The sequence below is a fragment of the Anser anser genome (assembly GCF_964211835.1).
Source record: "Anser anser genome assembly, chromosome: 1".
NCBI lineage: Eukaryota > Metazoa > Chordata > Aves > Anseriformes > Anatidae > Anser > Anser anser.
Window position 1 is genome coordinate 60003493 of NC_139720.1, and position 20158 is coordinate 60023650.

Consider the following 20158-nt stretch of genomic DNA (forward strand, 5'->3'; position numbering starts at 1 on the left):
CCACCAACATTATAACAGGTAAGTATAAACATAACTGTGGAAAAAATCCACTGCAATAATTCTGAATGCATTCATGTCATTCAGTTCAGAGAGAAAACCAACCATTTCAGTTTTGGGATCTTGTTTTGAGACTGATTAATTGAACAAGTGATTGCTCTGTCTACATTATCAATTAAAGGTTTATATCCTACACATGACAACTGGTCAAGGCACTGTTAAAAGAAAAATCTTGAGTCTGTGCACAAGAATAAACTGGAAATTCATCCTTCCTGACATTATGAAAAACACACTCATGATATGGCACTGAGCGTTGGAGTTTCATTCCAAGGCTCATGCACTCTGCAGCACTCCTGTCAGCCAATTTTACATGCCAGGTGTCTTAGAGGAAATGGGATCCTGGAAAGGAAAACCAGTAGAAAAGAAAAGAATACTAGGTTTACTTCATGTAAACATGATGAGGTTCTTTAATACAGGAAAAAATACAGGCCAAATGCTTCAGGTCTTAAATTGAGCAAAACTTCTTGTACAGTCAAGAACTTATTAGAAATCACAGATTTTGGCTCAGTGTGATTGATGCAAGACAGATCTAGGGAACTGTGTAGCTGACAAAAAAAATTATATGAATAATACTGTCATCACATTCCCCACATTAGCAAAGCTCATAAACACATAGGCAAGAGGAAAAGGGAAAAAAAATGGGAATTTAACCATTTACTTAAGTGTTTTTTGAAAATAAGACTATGTTTGTTAAATAAAATTGCTATTTCAAATTTTATATGAAGAACATCAAATAGCAGAATCCAAGAATTTAGGTAAAAACCACCACTATAGCCATACCTAAATTTGCTTAATTAAAACCTGGTAATCATTCTTATAAAACTATAAATTAAAAAAAAAAAAAAAAAAAGTAACGACAAGAGAGTCCACCAAAGGGTGGAGAGACATGATGGACTTTAAGAGACTTGGCAAAAAAGAGTTGTTCTTGTGCGCTGGAGACATTTACTTCCAACTCTTCAGAAAATAAAAGCAATTGCTGAAAAAAAAAGAAAAAAAGAAAAAAAAATAAATTCTAATGAACTGGTAAATATTTTACATTTGAATCAAGAATGAGAAAACAAAAAGTTATTTTTACATTATTTTATCCTTGCTGTGTCCCATGACAAGGCATGTAAGGCATATAGTTAACTGGCCTCATTTCAGTTACTTTTAGAATGCAGGGGAATGTACCAACAATAAAATGTGATAGAATTCACGTATCTGCATTTTCAAATCAACAAGAAAAAAAGTGAGGATGCAGTATCCCTAATTCTGAATACTTAGAAAACCACAAAGCCTTGATTTATTTCATAATAATGTATCTATTTTCATTTTTATACACTGCAATTTGCATAATATAATAAAAATTCTAAGGCATACTCCAATGGAAAAAAAAAAATATCCTTTTTTAATGTTTTAATTTGTGGATGTATAAATTTGCAAGAAATAGTCTGAAAACCTATTTTCTTACCTATTTCTGCAGGACGAAATTCTAAGATGCTTGACCAGAATGAGACATCTCCTAAGGAAGCAGCTGAATCAAAGACAGAGTAAAAAATCTTAAGATTTAGCACTTGCTACTATATGCAAGCCCCATGTAATGTCTTTTGCCTGGTCCTTTTCACTTGAGGTTATATTTCTTGTCACTCACAGAACTTTATCTGTTGAAAGCGCAGAGAGGACAGCAGTTAAGAATGCAAACTCACACCATTTAGTATGGTAGGTGAACATTTATCCTGAGAAGTTACAAATAGTTCAGGGGCCAACACTTTTGAAGAAGGGAGGCTATTTAGAAATACGATACAGTGTTACTGAAAATCAAAATTAGGGAAAAACATAGATAGCTTCTGTCAGTGGTTTTGCTGGAATTTTAAAATACTTAAATAAAAAAGCATTTTCATATTATATATTAACAAACAGCAACAAATTTAAAGGTCCAAGAAGTAGAGATGAAGACCTCACAAAGTCTCCTAATAAGAAATGGGAGCCCAGTTCCCTAGGGCAATTCTGAATAGCCCCAGCTCTTGACATTTACTGAACACTTTCAATTCCCTGCATTCACCTGACCTTAAAGCATTCGGCTGTAAAGAGATGAGGCTTCCAATGTGGAAAGGCTAACTTGAAGATTTTTTTAAATATATTTTTATTGTTTTTAAGTAAGGCAGAATTGATGGAAAAGGTAAAAAGAGGAAATGTTTTTAGGCCATTTTGAGGGAGGGAAGAAAAGATTATCAATCAAGAGGAAACGATTGTGTGAACAGGGTGAGCCACAAACACTAAAGAAGTATTATAAAAGGAAAACCAAACATATCTCATTACTATAAAAAAAAAAAAAAAAAAAAAGATGGTGGAAGGATAGAAAACACAATTAACAAAACAAGGTTTTACTAGTGCTGATTATTTGAAAGGCCACTTTCACCTCCTAGTGGTGAAAAAATCAAAAGCAGAGTAGAGTTTTAAAATAAATATTCCACAATGTTAATTCCAACCACTGCATCTTAAATGTAGTACAGCTACAGGCATTTACTACAAATTTTTAATTCTTTTCAAACTATAATGAGAAATATTTGATGGGCAGACATTTCCTTTCACTTTAGACATTAAAGAGATATTCTGAGGACACAGGAGATATTTCAATATGTGGGGACAGTAGAAGAATGTGAACTTGTTAAGTTCAGCTCTTCCATAACTATAAAAAAAAATCAAGAATAACACAAATACTTCAATAAAGCAGTTGGAATAAACTTTAAAATTGTATTAACAATCATAAAAAATGTTTTCCTTATTTATCAAAAAAATATATATATATATCCAATTTCTGACATATGAGGAGGGGCTGAGTGAGCTGGGACTCTACAGCCTCTGGAAGAAAGGTTTGAGGGGGATCTTATCAAAGTGTAACAGACTGCAAAGTAGTAAAGAAGACAGAGACAGTCTCTTTTCAGTCGTATCTAGGGAAAGGGAAAGAGGCAATAGGCATGTGAAATGAAGGAAATTCTGCTCAAATGTAACAAAAATCATCCTACTTAGGGTAGCCAAACACTGGAATAAACTGCCCAGAGAGGTAGTGAAGATAATCCTTTGAGATAATCAAAATCATTCTTGGACATAATCAATCATCCTTGGAGATAACTAAATCCAGCTGGACACGATCCTGAGCAAAGTGCTATAGCTGATCCTGCTTTGAGCAGGGGTGTTGGTCCCTTCTTACCTCAGTGATTCTATGGTCCTGTAACAACAGAATAAAATAAAAGTTCTCTGGGGAAAACTACAGCTGCCAATTAAACTAATTCCTTTAATTTATATTTACCAAAGGAAGAGCAATGAAATTACAGATATTTTAGCATTATGTTTTTAATTGTAAAAATCTAAACAGAAAATATATGCTATGTCACTTTCCAAAATCATCAAAATTCAGAAAACTCATTCAAAAAGAACTTTGAAAGGAAGCATTCACATGCATTTCTAGGTGTAACAAACAGCAAACAGAGGCCATCTTAAAATACTATCAAAGCTATTTAGCTGTATACTTCATTTTAGCAGACTGTCATTATTCTTTACATCATCTGCAATGGGATGGCCTAAAGTAAATGAAGAATGGGACAAAACACTCAGATGATCTAACACTGTTATGTACCATAGAGCCTGTACCATCATTTCTGACCTATTTGGAAGCATTTAATTGTTGACCATTTGGGATCCTCTATTTCCCAAAGTTATGTTGAATTGTTACCAAAAAGAAGTTGATGACCAGCTAAGAGAGCAGCTACCTCTTCATGATATATTGAAATTTATTGATAATTTACTGTAAAAGTGGAATCCCATATATTGCATAAGAAACAATAAGCAAAGAACACTCCTACAGCATCACACCTTCTAAACTGAAACATCAAAATTCTTCTACTTTGTTGCCAAGCTTCAGATAAGTAAAATGTAGGCTGCTGGCTATCAGTTAAGTCCGATTTGTCCATGCTTAATGTTGCAGAACGATTAGAGACAGCTAGAATGTGACCAGATTTCAGTTTGAAGACTTATTTATGTTAAAAATGTGTACATCCCAGGACTTAAGTGTATTAAATGAAGATGTTTTATATAAGACATAAAGATTTAAAGGCACCAATTGTATTTCTAGTATACCTAGCAAAATAAAAGGAAATTATAAATAAAATTAAAATTACCAATATAATGAAGAATCACCAAAATTATAAGAAATTTTCACTACTTCCAAGATATTTCATATTTGATCAACACACACATTCCAATAGGGGATGAGCCTTCCCCAGTATTTTTAATATCTTACTTGACCTACATTTTGAAAACAACATTGAAATACTCATATTTCTGTGTTTTGCAAATTAATAAAATTCTCCTGGAAGTTTCTAGTCCAATGTCCTTGAAAGCACTTTGATGGTGAAGAAAGCATTAACCAGCTGCTGCTTCACAGATGCTGAAAAAGCATGGAACAAATGATACTGATTGTAATGATATGTTGCAGAAGCGATAGCAGTGGAGCACTTCTGTTGAAGACAGTCTTCCTGTTAAACAGAAGACCAAGCACAGACTCTTCCTCTTGTTCTGTATAATACGACTAGTACAGATTGCAAATCTCTTAAAAAGCCTACAGGGTTTCTGACTAATACTGAAAAGAAATTAGAAGAAATCCAGCTAAGGGCCAAACAATATGAGCTGAATCTCATGTGTTATTGGAAATTATGTAAAGCTTTCAGTTAGCTAGAAGGAAATAGGAATTGAAATCAGAAAACATCCAAGTACATATTTCTTAAATTTAAGTTAATTTACTAAAGTCATTTTATTTCCTCAACTTCTGCTGCTTGAGGCAAACTTCCAGTGACAGCTACAGGTCTTACTTTTCAATAAAACTAACTTCCTCACTTCTAACAGGATCATCAGTTTTACTTAAAATATATATTTGATTGAAAACTTATATTTCCTGCTGCATAGAAAGTATCAACACCAAACAAATACCAATCAATTATTAGTCAAGAATTCACTTTTCCACTGGAGGAGTGAAAAAAAAAATAAAAAAGGCATTCTTACATGAGTTTTTGCTGGTCTTGACTAAGAACTTAATTTGACGTGGCACTGAATAAATATCTACTAATCTTGGAGGAAATAGAGAATGTTGACACATCTTAGGAGAAATAAGCCATTTCAGGATTGAATCTCAGAGTCAAATTTAATCTATATAAAAATACTAACACTGATAGTAACACAACTTTTAAGAAGGAGGTAAGTTATACTGAAATAAACTCGTTCAAGGAGGCTTTCAAAATTCTTCTCCTTTGTACAATGATAATAAGCATGCAGACAGGAATTTATGCAGCTGTTTTATGTGACAATTCTTTGAAGAAATCTAGAACATATAAACTTGGAATGATGAAACATGTTTCCAAACATAGTTAAAACAAATTAAAATTTTTCATTTCTGAACATATATTTAACATAGTTAATATTACTCAAAACGGATGGGAAAGGCAGCACGACTGAACAATATAATCGCTGGGTATAATTTTTTTTAAGAAGAATCAAGCAGGTTAAAAGGGAAAAGCAACAATTTTCCAACACTGTCAAAAACAGCAGTTTTGAGATTACTGACATCCTGAAATCAGATAGTCTTTAAATCTTATTAAAATCCAAAATGCAATTCTAGTTAATACTTGAGTGCTAAATCAAAAAATAATAATAATAATAATAAAAATTAAAAAAAAAGGAAGGAAGGAAGGGAGAGAGAGAGAAAGAAAGAAAGAAAGAAAGAAAGAAAGAAAGAAAGAAAGAAAGAAAGAAAGAAAGAAAGAGAAAGAGAGTGAAAGAGAGAAAGAGAGAGAAAAAAGAGAGAGAAAGAGAAAGAGAAAGAGAAAGAGAAAGAGAAAGAGAAAGAGAAAGAGAAAGAGAAAGAGAAAGAGAAAGAGAAAGAGAAAGAGAAAGAGAAAGAGAAAGAGAAAGAGAAAGAGAAAGAGAAAGAGAAAGAGAAAGAGAAAGAGAAAAGAGAAAGAGAAAGAGAGAGAGAAAGAGAAAGAGAAAGAGAAAGAGAAAGAGAAAGAGAAAGAGAAAGAGAAAGAGAAAGAGAAAGAGAAAGAAAGAGAAAGAGAAAGAGAAAGAGAAAGAGAAAGAGAAAGAGAAAGAGAAAGAGAAAGAGAAAGAGAAAGAGAGAGAGAAAGAGAAAGAGAGAAAGAAAGAAAGAAAGAAAGAAAGAAAGAAAGAAAGAAAGAAAGAAAGAAAGAAAGAAAGAAAGAAGAAAGAAAGAGAGAAAGAGAGAAAGAGAGAAGAGAGAAAGAGAGAAAGAGAGAAAGAGAGAAAGAAAGAAAGAGAGAAAGAAAGAAAGAAAGAAAGAAAGAAAGAAAGAAAGAAAGAAAGAAAGAAAGAAAGAAAGAAAGAAAGAAGGAAGGAAGGAAGGAAGGAAGGAAGGAAGGAAGGAAGGAAGGAAGGAAGGAAGGAAGGAAGGAAGGAAGGAAGGAAGGAAGGAAGGAAGGAAGGAAGGAAAGAAAGAAAGAAAGGAAAGAAAGATTCAATTTTTTGATCTTCCTGAACTCACTGCTGGGGCAGTTTCACTTAACTCTCAATCCACTACATCTGCCACCAGGTAAAGATGTCAGAGACCTTTTGCGCTGAAATGCCAGACAACAACTGTGCTCTCTAACTAAGACAAATATCTCTTCTCTGTGCTGTATATGACAGGTTTTGGAAAGGTGATATTACATAAGCTTCCCAAATAAGACCAGTTTTGCTGGGTCTGCAGGTATCCATTCATTATTACCAAGACCAAAGGCACCGCCAGCCGTGATACATATCTTACCAGATTGAGGCAGATTTAAGGTCTTACAACTTCCTTCCACCTCTTAGCTGTAAGGACTGTACTCAGACATCAGTTTGCACTAGGAAGTCTTTGAAAGCACTCACTTGACCTTAAGGTCCACTTTTCCTGACAACCTTTTTTCCATCTGCTCATGGCATAAGAAGTGCAGTAAAACTTTAGTGACCTTAAGTAATTTTGCTGCACTGAGGAAAACTCTATCTTGGCATCTACACATACCACTAGCTAAAGGATTTCAAAACATGAAATCCATCTTGCTGGCTGCCCTTGTTCACTGCCCAGGAAGTGGACTACTTCCTAAAGTCTAAAAGTAAAATAGCTGGTTAAAAGGTGAACCCAGATTTTTAAACCATTTACCTGCTTTCTGTTATTTAATTAGCTTTTTCATGGGATTCTTTCTCAAATGTACTTCGAGGGAAGAGCCTGCCCTCCACTTGTCCCCATGACAGTCGCCCTGCCTCCAGCCAGAACAGATCATCCAGCAGAAGCTAGGTAACTCTCAGCAGCAATAAAGAAAAAGAATTACCCAGGTTGCTGACAAAGTTCCACACAATAACTCTGGAAGAAAAATCTGTCAAAGGCAGGTTTTCTCTTATGATGCTCTGTTTGAAGATTTTCTAAAATACTTCCTTCAACCACAAGTTTTCTACTACATTTTTAACAAATAAATAAATTAATTAATTAACCAACATTTCAATCAAACTATGTTTTCTCTCTATATAAGTCACTCTTACCATGTCTGGAATTGTTTACTCCTTTAGCTGATTCTTACACTTTTATTGATTATGAAAGGTGCTTAGGAAAGTTTATTATGGGACAGATTTGGGCCTCTATGGTATGTATTCTTAAATTAAACAAAGAAGGACATAACGGATCAGAATAATGAAATAATGCAAGAAACTAAATTTGGTAGCTGGGTGCATGTTCTAACAACTGTTGTTTTGATTATTTGGGGCACTAAGTATATTATTTATTAATGAATTGCCAAAACTATGCATTCATCCAGAAAAGAGACAGCAATGTCTCCGGTTGAAAACAATTTAAAATCATGGGTTTAGAAACTTATTTCAATAATGTAATAGCAAGCAACAATAAGATACATTTATGTATATAGCCATGACTGACTTAGAGGTTGTCAGTGATGGTAATTCTATAGCCCTCCTCTGCAATCTTTTCCAGTGTTTTTGCATCACACTCAGAGAGAAATCCAGAAAATTCCAAGAAAAGAATAAGGTTATTCTACTAACTACAAAATAGCCAGACACAGTTTATGCTTCCAAGTGCTGTGCGTTTAATAAACAAGTTCCAAAGACATATTTTTGCACTACAATTAAGCACTCACACAGATTTGGAGCCCAATTTAGATCCAGTCTAAATTTATGTTTAAACAGCTCTGGCTTTCCCAATGTACACTGATTGAGGTTGCTTTAGTAAGGATGGCATTTCTGAGGGTTTTATGATTTTGTTTGCTTTTGGTGTTTTAACCAATTAAAAATATTATTAAATGAAACCAGCACATCAAAAGGTTGTACAAGATGTTAGAATAATATAAATTCTTGTAAGTGGTTTTGTTTTTGCTGTTGTGTTTGTGTGTTTGTCTTTCAAACTGTTTATGTTAAGGCTGGCTTGACCGGGTGTTGGGACCTCCCAGCAGTTTACAAAGTTATCTTCTTGTCTCCTTTTGGCAGCTATATCAGTTGATCCTATAAGTTCTCATTTCTATACCTGAATGTTAGGTGTTTCTGTCTGTCCTCCAGCCATGTGATCTTTCCAGAAATAAAGAAATAAATAAAATAATTAAATAAAGGTATCCGAACGTATATTCTCCCTCCATTAAATGCTTATGAAACTTTTTATGCTTATGAAAAATATCACATTAGTCAATTATTGGTGTAAAATGTGAAGTAACAAAACTATAAGCAGTACCACTGTATAGCATGATTATACAATACAAAAGCATCAACAAATATATGGACTCAATGATATTAATACCACCGTATCTATAAAATCTATGATGGGCTTTAATTTTGTTAGTTTTAGAAGACAAGGTCACCCAGCAGCAGTGATTTATAGCAGCCTTTCCTATTATTGGTGTCTGTTCAAGGATAGAGAGGAATAATTTCAAAAGTCTCAGTCAGTACCTTTTTTTACCCACACTAAATTTATATGTTGAAAAACAAAACATAAAAAGTCAATTCAAGGCTCTGATCATAATATACTAATTCAGATGCAATAGTCTCGGCAAACTATATTTTTTCCCTCAGGCTGTAACTTGTTATGTCACTAAACTTTTGGTGACTCAGAACATTATATTGTACCAACACTGCTCTCAAAATGCAAATTGCTAATGACTTCTCTTAGACCAATATAAATCTGGAATATATATGCAATTCAATGCAGCATTTCCAGGAGTACCATAAACATCCTTCCTCATAAGTCTAAAATAATGGCAATCAAAGTTTTATTTCATTCAGCTATTCACCTACTGTCATGCTGAATAGGTATGATGTAACATTTGGAAAACATTGGCACTCTTGCATATGGTACACTACTTCACAGAGTTAACATACTTTCTTTTTATTTGAACAAGTATCAACACAACAGTAAAAATCCACCATCACCACCAATACCACCCCCACCCACACACACTTTTTTTTTTTTCGACATTTTCTATTATTTTTAGGACTTTGCTGTTTTATAATATACCTAAATGTGAGCAACAGCAAAACACATTTGAATTTTCAGGCTCAAAGTTGTCAATATATTAAACCCATATGTGCTACTAAACAAAAATAACAGCATAACAATGAAATATACAAAATGTAAGAATTCTTTAAGTTTATAATCTCAGTATGAATTACGGTGTAAGTTAAGTTTTACTTTGCTTAGAGTAAAGGAGGTTGAATTATTGTTTTGCAGGCTATATTATGACAATTAACTATGTAATTTATGCAGTAAATTCAAGATTTTACATTAGACTGAACTGTAGAAACCCAACCATTTAGTTTGAGAAAGGTTAATAGGTGACATAGTGTCACACAACGGGCTTGAATAGGAAACCCCAGTTACCCAGGACTCTTGGAACTGATCATGGACTGGCCAGAAGACAAGGATTTCAGAATATTGCCAGAGGAGGAGGTGATGCATGCTCAAGAGGGCACACAGTATAATTAATTACCAGAGAATGAGAAGCAATATGCCCTGTTCACTTATGGGTCCTGTCATATTGTGGAAAAGTATAGGAGGAGGAAGGCAGTAGTGATGGCAGAAGTGAAGGCCATCCAGATGGCTTTAGATACTGCTGAATAAGAAAAGCGGCAAGTGCTCTGTCTCTGTATTGACTCATGGGTGGTGGCAAATGCCCTGTGAGGATGGTTACAGCAGTGGAGGCAGAGCAACTGGTAGTGCAGAGGCATGGAAAACTTAGTTTTGGTGGCAGAGTATCATATTAGAGAATACAACAAACGGGCCATACATAAGTCATGGGCCCTCACAGGATTCACAGGGCCCACACAGAATCTCACAGGGACCACACAGTACCCATGTGCTGAGGGAGCTGGCTGATGACATTTTAAGGTCACTCTCAATAATCTGTGAATGGTCATGACAAATAGGATAGGTGGCTAAGGACTGTAGGAAATCAAAATCACTTATCTTCAAAAAGGGCAGGAAAGAAGATCCTGGAAACTTACTACTTCTGTGCCTGGGAAGGTGATGGAACAACGAATCCTGGAAACAAATTCTGGGCATGTGAACAAAGAGAAAGTTATCAGGAGTAGTCAGCATGGATTAATCAGAAGGAAGTCATGTTTGACAAGCCTGAGGTGAAAAGACTGGCTTCATAGAGGAAGGGACAGCAGTAGATAACGTCTACTTAGACTTAGTAAGGATCCCATAAGATCCTCGCTGCTGATGTATTGACTGGATGAGCAGTCTGTAAGGTGGATTGAAAACTGGATGAATAGATGGGCCCAGAAGGTGGTGAGCAATGGTACAAAGTCCAATTTGAGGCCAGTAAACAGCCTTGTACCCCAGGGATCAATACTGGGTGCAGTTCTCTTCAACATCTTCATTAATGATCTGGATGATGGGGCAGAATGTACCCTCAGCAACTCTGCTCATGACACAAAACTGGAAGGAATAGGTGATACACCAGAGGATTGCACGGCCATTCAAAGGGAACTTGACAGGCTGGAGAAATGGGCTGACAGGAATCTCACTGAGTTCAACACAAGGGGAATGCAAAGCCCTGTACCTGGTGAGGAATGCACTCCATGCTGGGTGTTGACAGCCTGAAAGTAGTTTTGCAAATAAGGACCTGTGTCTCCTGGTGGAGAGCAAGTTGAACATGCACCAGCAATGTGGCCTTGCCACAAAGAAGGCTAATTGTCTCCGGGGAAGCATTAGGAGGAGTGCTGCCAGCAGGCTGAAGTGATCTTTGCCTCTACTCAGCACTGGTGAGGATGGATCTGGAGTATTGTGTCCAGTTCTGAGCTCCGTAGTACAACAGAGACACACTGGCATACTGGAGAGAGTCCAACAAAGGGCCAATAAGATGATTAAGGAATGGGAGTATATCTCTTATGTGGAAAAGCTGAGATAGCTGTGACTGTTTAGCCTAGAGAATGCACAGAGGAGATTCAAGAAAGTCTGCAGGAAAGAAAACAGGCTTTTCTAGAGAAAAACCCATAGGGCAGGGCAGCCCTGAACCCCAACACATGAATGCACTCAGCTTGCAGAACTCATTTTCCATGACAGGATTATATCTCCACCTTGCGCTCATTTTTTCTAAACTGTGCTGCATGAACTAGTATTCAGTTTCAACCTAAAGAAATAGTTTCATGATTATTGGAACTAATGACACTTAGTTTGCTTCAAATTTATGTAATCATTGCGAGCTTCAGTGGAAGCTTTTCCTGTAGGTGAAACTCTCATTCACATTCATTCCCTGCAGTCTAAAAAAGTGTAAGCTCAGACAGAAACTTGTCCTTCAGTTAGGAAACTTAATGGGTCTCTCTTCGTCTAGCTACTTACTTTAATGAAATTGATAGGAACGTCCCTACCTCTCCTCTACTCCCTGAACAAATTTGGTTGAAAGTGGCAGAGAAGCAAAAGCTAACAATACACTCCTACAAAATCTACACATTGTGTGGCTGCCTAAATCTTATTTCCATAAGAAGTCAGCTAAAAATATTCAGGTGAATGTCATAAATCTTAACATTCTATTTTTGTATGAGAAGAGAGTGAATTTCTTGTGGAACATCCTTCTTGTGCTCAGTTAACTCAAAGTTTGTTTCATCTCACTATATTATATATAATGATCTCAAGGGGACAATAGGAAAGGATGTTCACAAGAGCCATGATCAGCTGCATTATTTTCACTCAGTGAAAACTGAAAGATATAATGTCAACTATAAATTGCATACAAATTATCAGACTATTGACCATTATTATCAGTTCATGAATTTCCTCCCCCATATTTCTAGATCAGACAGGGTTAGGGTAATAAATGCAGCTTCTATTCAGATACAATGTTAGGCCACAAGTATGTTTCTCAGTGAATAATCTACAGGTAGAACAATTACCTAGGTCTAGTGAGGTACATGCAAAATTTCCTGGGCAAATGCTTACTTCCCATCAGTTTCTTGAACTAGCCTGATATACAACTAAGAACTGAGTAGGATGATGTATATCAGAGAGAAGTACTTGTTCCCCAGAATACTTCTAAAGAACCTTTTTGCTTGTTTTTGTGTTTGTTTTTTAATCAATGTAGGGTTATATTATAGTTGAATTACACTAACAGTTTTCACATTTGGGGTAAAATTAAATGCCATCTAATACCATCATCTTAGCAAATTTCCCTGATTACACATGAAATCACCGAACTGGAATTGGGAAAGAGCTGTTGTAATGTTACTGGCCATCCTATTACAGTGTACTACCTGTGCCAGTTATGCAACAGCAGTTGATGAGCAGATATTCAGTGGCATTAAAACATTGGAGGAGCATTGATGGCAATAGAACAGTGTAATCATAACCCAGGGCAGTAGCATGGGTCCAGTGCTGCAAAACACGAGTTGCCTGAGTTAATCATTTCCTATAATGTCAACATTTTTAAACTAGAAATGGGGCTAAGTACTCTGTTGATACCAATCCACTTTTCTTTTTATTCTACAAAAGAGGATGAAGCAAATGTGATTATTTACCAAGTCTCATTTGCAGCAGGGCTTTGTCACATCTTCCATGAATAGCATCCCCGCTACCAGCAGTCTCTCACATTCAGAAGCACTTAGCACAAACATATTTCCACAGAATAAATTCTTAACTAAAAAGTATTTTTATGGCTGTATATATATGTGTATTTTACATGAGGGGTCACACTTTAACAACTGTTCTAGTTAAAATGTGGTAATTGTATACCTGTGAAAGCTTCAGACAGGCTTTATTTGAACTCTCTTATTACATGCTTGACTAACACATTTCTTTCTCAAAGTGACAGATGAAACCCATGAATAAATTACACTAATTCAAGTATGTTATTTACCTCACCCAGATCCCGAATCACCATTACATATCAGGCAAGTGATGCTTAAAAGGGTGAGATTATAGGATATAGCTCAAAGTTTGTCTTAATAGCTAACTTCAGCTCCAGCTCATCTCTCAAACATTCCCATTTATAACTTAAACTGCCACAGTTGGATTACTACTCACTGCCTCATGATTTTAGAAGGCCAAATTCTCCACACTGTTGCAAACTCAGAATATTTTCAAGGACTGAAAATAAGTTGAGGGGCAAGCAAAGGCATTAACAAAGAATAAAATATGTTCTATAATTTCCTAACTCTTTTGTGTGTGTCAAAAATATCCTTGCAACTCTCTTTGTATCTTCATTTAAATTGACCTTTAAAAATTATCTTAATGTTTTTCACCTCTGTTCCTTAAAACTGAAAACCAGGTATATTGTACACAGGCAACAACAACGATATTAATATTAATAATAAAACAATGTTTCTCCACTGGTCTACACCTAAAAAGAATCTAACTGGCATTTTGAAATTTCTGAAAGTGAATTTGAAATATGCTAGCTACATGGCAAGTTACTGGAACAGACAGAGCAATTATTTAGAGAATTCTACAGGCTTTATTACATGCACACATACACAGACACACACACATACAGACAAAAAAAAAAAAAATCCAGACATGATCACGAAGCCTTAAAACTACAACGCATTTTATGATAAATGCAAGGATATTGTGTTGGTGAGAGAACCCTAATTCTGCACATAAAATATACAGAAATGGACTAGAGGAATGATAATAGATAGCAAAGAAAGATTAAGCTGTAGAAATGAATGAATGGTTCATAACATTTGAAAGTATATGCCCGAAAAACACACAAAATCAAATATAATAAATACCTCGTGCATACTGACATATGGCAGATGGAAACCATTAAAAATAGAGGACTGTCTGTTTCTGTTATGTTTAAAAAACATAGGTTCTTTTGTCTTCTTCCCCTCCAAAGACTTTTAGCTATCAAAGATCAAATACTGGTCTCTAATCACATCCTCAAATATATGTGTATGAACTTAATCACCTATGCAGTTATTTCTTTTGTTAGTAGTATACATTTTTCAATGCTGAATATATACTGTCAGTCTTGCTTAAATTTGATTGTTAGAAAACTACTGTACAGTTGCAGTTTCTTGCTCTTAATATAGACCTTTATATAGTTCACAAAAGACTCCAGAAGGATTATCTTTCATTAAAGTTTTGTGACTGTCTAAAGCATATTATAAACTGTATATAACATGCTGACCCAAGCTTTAGATAGTAAAACAGAGAAAAAAATATTTCTTCATGTATTTTCTTTAAATTTTATTGTAGGCATTGCAGCTGATTCATTATTTACATAGTGAATCTCCTTCCTAATTCGAACACTTACATGAACGCGTTTATAATTTACTAACAGTGCCTATATGAACCTGTGATTAAACTGCAACTTTCCTACCAAACAAAGAACTAATTTCTCACCTATTCGCTGAAGCACAAAGCTATCTTCCATGAAATTCCAGAGTTGTCTTCCAATTTCAACTCAAGGTTGATTCCTTCGCATTCCTTTCATACATTGTATAAGCAAAATATGATTAAACAAGATATAGATCCATTGATACTGTAGATAATAAACATGGTTGATTTTAATTTCCAGACTGACCATGCACCTTAAGAAAGGTACACTATTTAAAAACAAATTATGTTTATAGGAAAAGGTCACAAATAAATAAGTTTTGTGAAGATGAAGAAAAGAGAAGCCACAGTCGTCTTTTCAGCTGCAAGAATAACGTTAGGAAATGCAGGTAAGGGGTACTATTGATAAATAGAGAAAAATTCCCTTTGTCTAGCATGCAGGGGTCACATCAGGAAAGGACTACTAGCCACAAATGAACCTAAAAATTTAGCAGTAATGAAAGGAATCACTCTTACTCATACAAGCAAAACATATAAGCACTCTTTTACAAATGGGATATATTGCATGATCAGCTTGAAAGGGAAAAAGCTACATTTATTTCATAACATAACCTTTCCTCATCAGCAAGACCTACAAACATCTCTAAATTGCAAACCAGTCTTACCGTCTATTGACTTGACACTTTCCATCTTTGCCAGCTGGCTGTAGTGATCTTCTAGGCTTTTGCCTCGGAAGCCTCCAAAGACATATGTTATTCTGCACAGGGTAGCACACATATCCCTTTGCTCTTTTGCATACCAGAGTGCTCACAGTTAGGATTAATATTTACATACATACCTGGCTGTCTTCCTCATCTTTTATAAAAGTAGGCAGTTTTTTCCAAGATCCAATATTGCCAGACACTTAAAGGTGATCTCATATAGCAAAATTTATCACTGACCTTTGACAGTATTATCTGCTTTTTGTCACCCTCTTGCCAAGACTAACATGCCTAGGATTTGTGGATTTCAGCAAGCTGCCTTTCATTTTTATTGTTATTAGTATTATAAATAACTTGACAGAGAAACATTTACATTTCTCCATGTGAATTCCCCCCCACACCCCTCCCCCCCCCCCCAAAAAAAAAAAAAAAAAGAAAGAAAAGAACAAATACTCAGACACTGGTCTGACTTCTATTCAGTCTAATGCCAACAATATCATTTTTTTCTTTAAACTTGTGACATTTTAACATGTAAGATCAGATATTCCATTGTCTGGCCAAGCTGGAAATAACAAGCCAATACAAAGATCTCTATGAGACCTATTTCCAAGTCACAGAACACTCCAAGATAGCACACTTTAGAAGAAAACTATGCTTTCATTTAAGTGTATGTTTACACACATAACTTTAATGAAAAACTTTTGCTGATCAATATCTGAAGTGTTCTGCATTTATATTCACTCTGCTCTACCTATGAGCAATTTTGGACAAAGAGTATCTAAATAGTCTGTTTTTCTGACCAAGGAATGTAGAAAGTTGCATTCAGACTTTTTAATTCTTAAAACACTCATACTGTAGCGGATGGTATATGCAGAATACATTTATCAACACCACTTACAAATGTCATTGATTTGGCTCCCACACATGAAACTTCTGTGCAACACAGACCCATTTTGTTTTCAATTTATTGTATATCTAGGCACATACACAGAGGTAACAAAACATGTCATTTTCATTTGCAAGCTGAGTTCAACGTATATCATTCTTTCCAAAAGAAATGATGGAATATATCATCAATATAAATGGCTTATCTCTATATTTAAAACTATAATTAACAATTACTTCAGATATAACAACTGCCCTCTGTCGATTTTACTACACTTTCACAATTTTTGTTCATTATCTGATGGCCTAATTCTCGTTTCCTAAAATGAGTATAAATCTAAGACTAATTATAAGTTTTAGTTCAGAGATCTCTTTTGGTTGATAAAATGTTTATGATTTAGCAAGCCCCATTTCTAAATGATTACAAGAAGTAACCAGCCAGTGTTTAAAATGAGAGGAAATGTTATGTAAGCTTCTCTTGATAATTAAAACCAATTTTTCATTAAGCATAACAGCTCTCACAGAAGTATGTAAAGCTAATGACAATACCTAGCAAAATGCAGAGCTTGCCTATTTCTAATTAAAAAATACTTAAAGGACTGCAATCAAGTACATCATCGGAAGCATGATTTTGCACAATCATCATATGGCAAATACTGCAGGGACAATCTTGTTTAATATAATCAATGTCATATGTAACTATTTAGCTTTTGTACCCATTTTAGTATGCTGATGATAAACAATTTCCTTACCATTCTAGAAATATTTGTCTGTTTATGAAAGAAAATTCAACAACAGGAAAAAATCCGGATGATTGCAATTGATACATTTTTCTAACACCAAAACACTGTTGGCTTTTAAGATTATCTATGACTTCATCTACAAAAATATTCAAGAGATTACGTAATCAGAAATGATGCTGCAATGAGAGTGACAAATAGGGCCCAGTATGCTAGTGCTCTTAAACACCTAGACTATAGAAAGACTATGAAAATATTGTAATTGTAAGAAACATTTTTTTCTTTGAACTTATATATTTGAGGAGGCAAATGGACAGCTTGGCATCTACCCCAGACATCTTTGTATCTTACCATATAGTTCTTCAAATATTAATCCATGATTTCTCTAACATACATGTTCCATTTTCAGCCAATGTTACATATTATGCATAAATCAGAAATTAGGTCAGATTCAGAAGTCAAGTAGGTCCTATTCTTTGTACCAAATTGCCAAGAACTGTGGAACTATTCCACATAGGTTGACTTTTCTGTATTTTCTGTATTTTCTCTGACTTCTGTTTCTCTTACTGCTTAATGACCCTATGCACATTCATTAAATATGAACAAAAAAATGGCTCTCCATCACTTCCCACCAACGAATATTTTGACTCACCATTACATATTTGTAGCTGTGTATGTGGCTCTCCATTACTTACCACCAATGAACATAAAGTTTCCACATTTGAAAGTCCAGTAACATATTTTGTGAAATGGTCTATGACTTTATTAAGTACATCAATGTAAAATACATTAATTACATTTTAGAATTAAAAGTCATAAGAACTGTGTATGAAACAGACATCACAAATGCCAGTGTTTAGAAAAGTTGTTAACAATTAAAAGTTTTTTGTGCAAGAAACAGTGATGTTGCATGGCAGATATTTTTGACTTGCAAGACAGAAAGAACAAGTTCATCACTTCAGGTTAAAAATACTTATGCTAAGTGTTAAATTCAGAGATTTCTTCATTAAGGAAATGAACAAGAAAAAAATTCATTAGAAAAGATCAGAAAGAAAACCATCTCTCTCTGATCACTTACAGGTCATGTTATTAAACTCGTTTCCACTCATTGCTTCCTGGAGAAAGCATTTTTATTGATTATTCCAGATTCTTTGGTAGGTGAACTAATAAATCAGATAGACAATTCAAGTTAAATATACATCTGCTGGAGTAGGATCTATGAATTAAAAGAAAGTTAAGATAATTTTATACTTAATTTAGGAACCATAAAATTACACTGAGATGTAAAAATGAATTCAGAATTATAAATCACAGAATAGCTTAGGTTGGATGGGACCTCAGCAGATCTTTTAGTCCAGCTCTTGCTCTAAGCAGGGTCAACTACAGCATGTTGTTCAGGGTCTTGTTCTGTCAGGTTTGAGTACCTCCAAGAATGGAGAATCTACAATCTTTTTGGGCAGCAGATTCCATTATATAATCACCACCCTTTCATGATATTTCATTTCTTATGTTTAAGTGGAATTTCTTATGTATCATATTGTGTCCCTTGACTCTTTTCCTTTTGCTGGATACCACTAAAAAGAGTCTGTCTCTGTGTTCCTTACTACCTTCTATCTTGTATGTATACACATCGATAAGATCCCTCTTTAACATTCTCTTTACAAGGCTAAACAGCCCAAGCAATCTCAGCCTCTCCCTGTTAGATGCTCCAATCGTTAAGGCATACTTGTGGCTCATTGCTGGACTTGCTCCAGTATGTTCGTGTACTGGAGAGTCTGGAACTTCATACAATACGCTACTCTAGATGTAGCCTCATAATTGCTGAGAAGGGAAGATTCGCTTCCTTGACCTGTGGACAATGCTTTACCTAATGCAGCCTGGGATATTGCTGTTTTTTCTTACAAGGTCATATTCCTGCTTATAGTCATTATTATAGTCAACCCACCAGGGTTGCAGAGGCTTATCTGCAAAGCTGCTAAATAAAAAAATGCTTTTGCTAATGGTCAAGAAGTGAGCCATTTTCTTGTTCTCAGTATGTTCGGAAATGGTTTGGAGAATGAGCTGCTCCGTCACCTTACAATTTAGAAAACAAAGCTTCTTTTCACACTAAAGATACTTGGTTACATAAAAGATCAAATATGGAGCTCCAGTCGCACTCTCATATCTAGGTTCATTGACCTACTCATGTAAAGAGGCATTTATTAACAGGACAAGTTTTCAATGAGTGATTATGTATAATACCCTATAGCATAGGGTACTATAATACTTATAGTACCCTAGATCCTTTTCCTTCTTCCAAAGTCTTCCTTTTGCTGCTAATAAGTTTATAAAACACATCTTTGCCCTTCAGACCCCGCACCAGATTCAACTCCATTTGGACTTTGCCTTTTCTAACCCAGCTGTATATGCTCAGACAGTATCTCTATAGCGCTCCCAGATCACCCAGATCTTCTTCCATTTCACTCATGTTCAAGTTGTATCAGGAGCTCCTTGTTGATCAATGCAAATCTCCTGCCATCTTCTCTTGACTTTCTCTGCACATTCTGATGAAGTGCTCCTGAGCTTAGAGGAGGTAGCCCAGCTCTCCTAGACCTCTCGTCTCTCCATGACCTCATTCCATGGGTTTCTTCCAAGCAGAACCTTAAACAAGCCCATCTGCTGTTCTGAAATTAAAAGCTGTGATCCTATTTGCCCTGCAGTCTTCAGGATCTTGTACTCCACCATTCCATGGTCACTGCTGCCAAGGCCACTCAAACCTTCAAATCCAGTTCCACAATATTGGTGTTATGTCCACCACAATGCTACCCTTCATCATTTCTCAGTCACCTATGTTAAGAAATCATTTTTAATGCACTCCAAATGTCTTCCTGACTGCTTCTGCACTGCTGTACTGCCCTTCCAGTTGGCAGAAGTGTACAGAATTGACAGTATAATCCTATCTTAAAACCTGACTGTTCTTAAAACCTGACTGCCAGGAACTGCCTATCATGTTT

General features: G+C 35.3%; 1 long non-coding RNA gene across 1 annotated transcript; it reads right to left on the minus strand.

The window, feature by feature from the left end:
* Window positions 1-287: 287 nt before the first annotated feature.
* On the minus strand, window positions 288-16785 carry LOC310892194. The gene is made up of 3 exons (XR_014577933.1): window positions 15505-16785; window positions 1508-1570; window positions 288-1033 (listed from the first exon to the last, which is right to left on the minus strand). It is a non-coding gene; the product is annotated as an uncharacterized lncRNA (long non-coding RNA).
* Between the last annotated feature and the right edge of the window lie 3373 nt (window positions 16786-20158).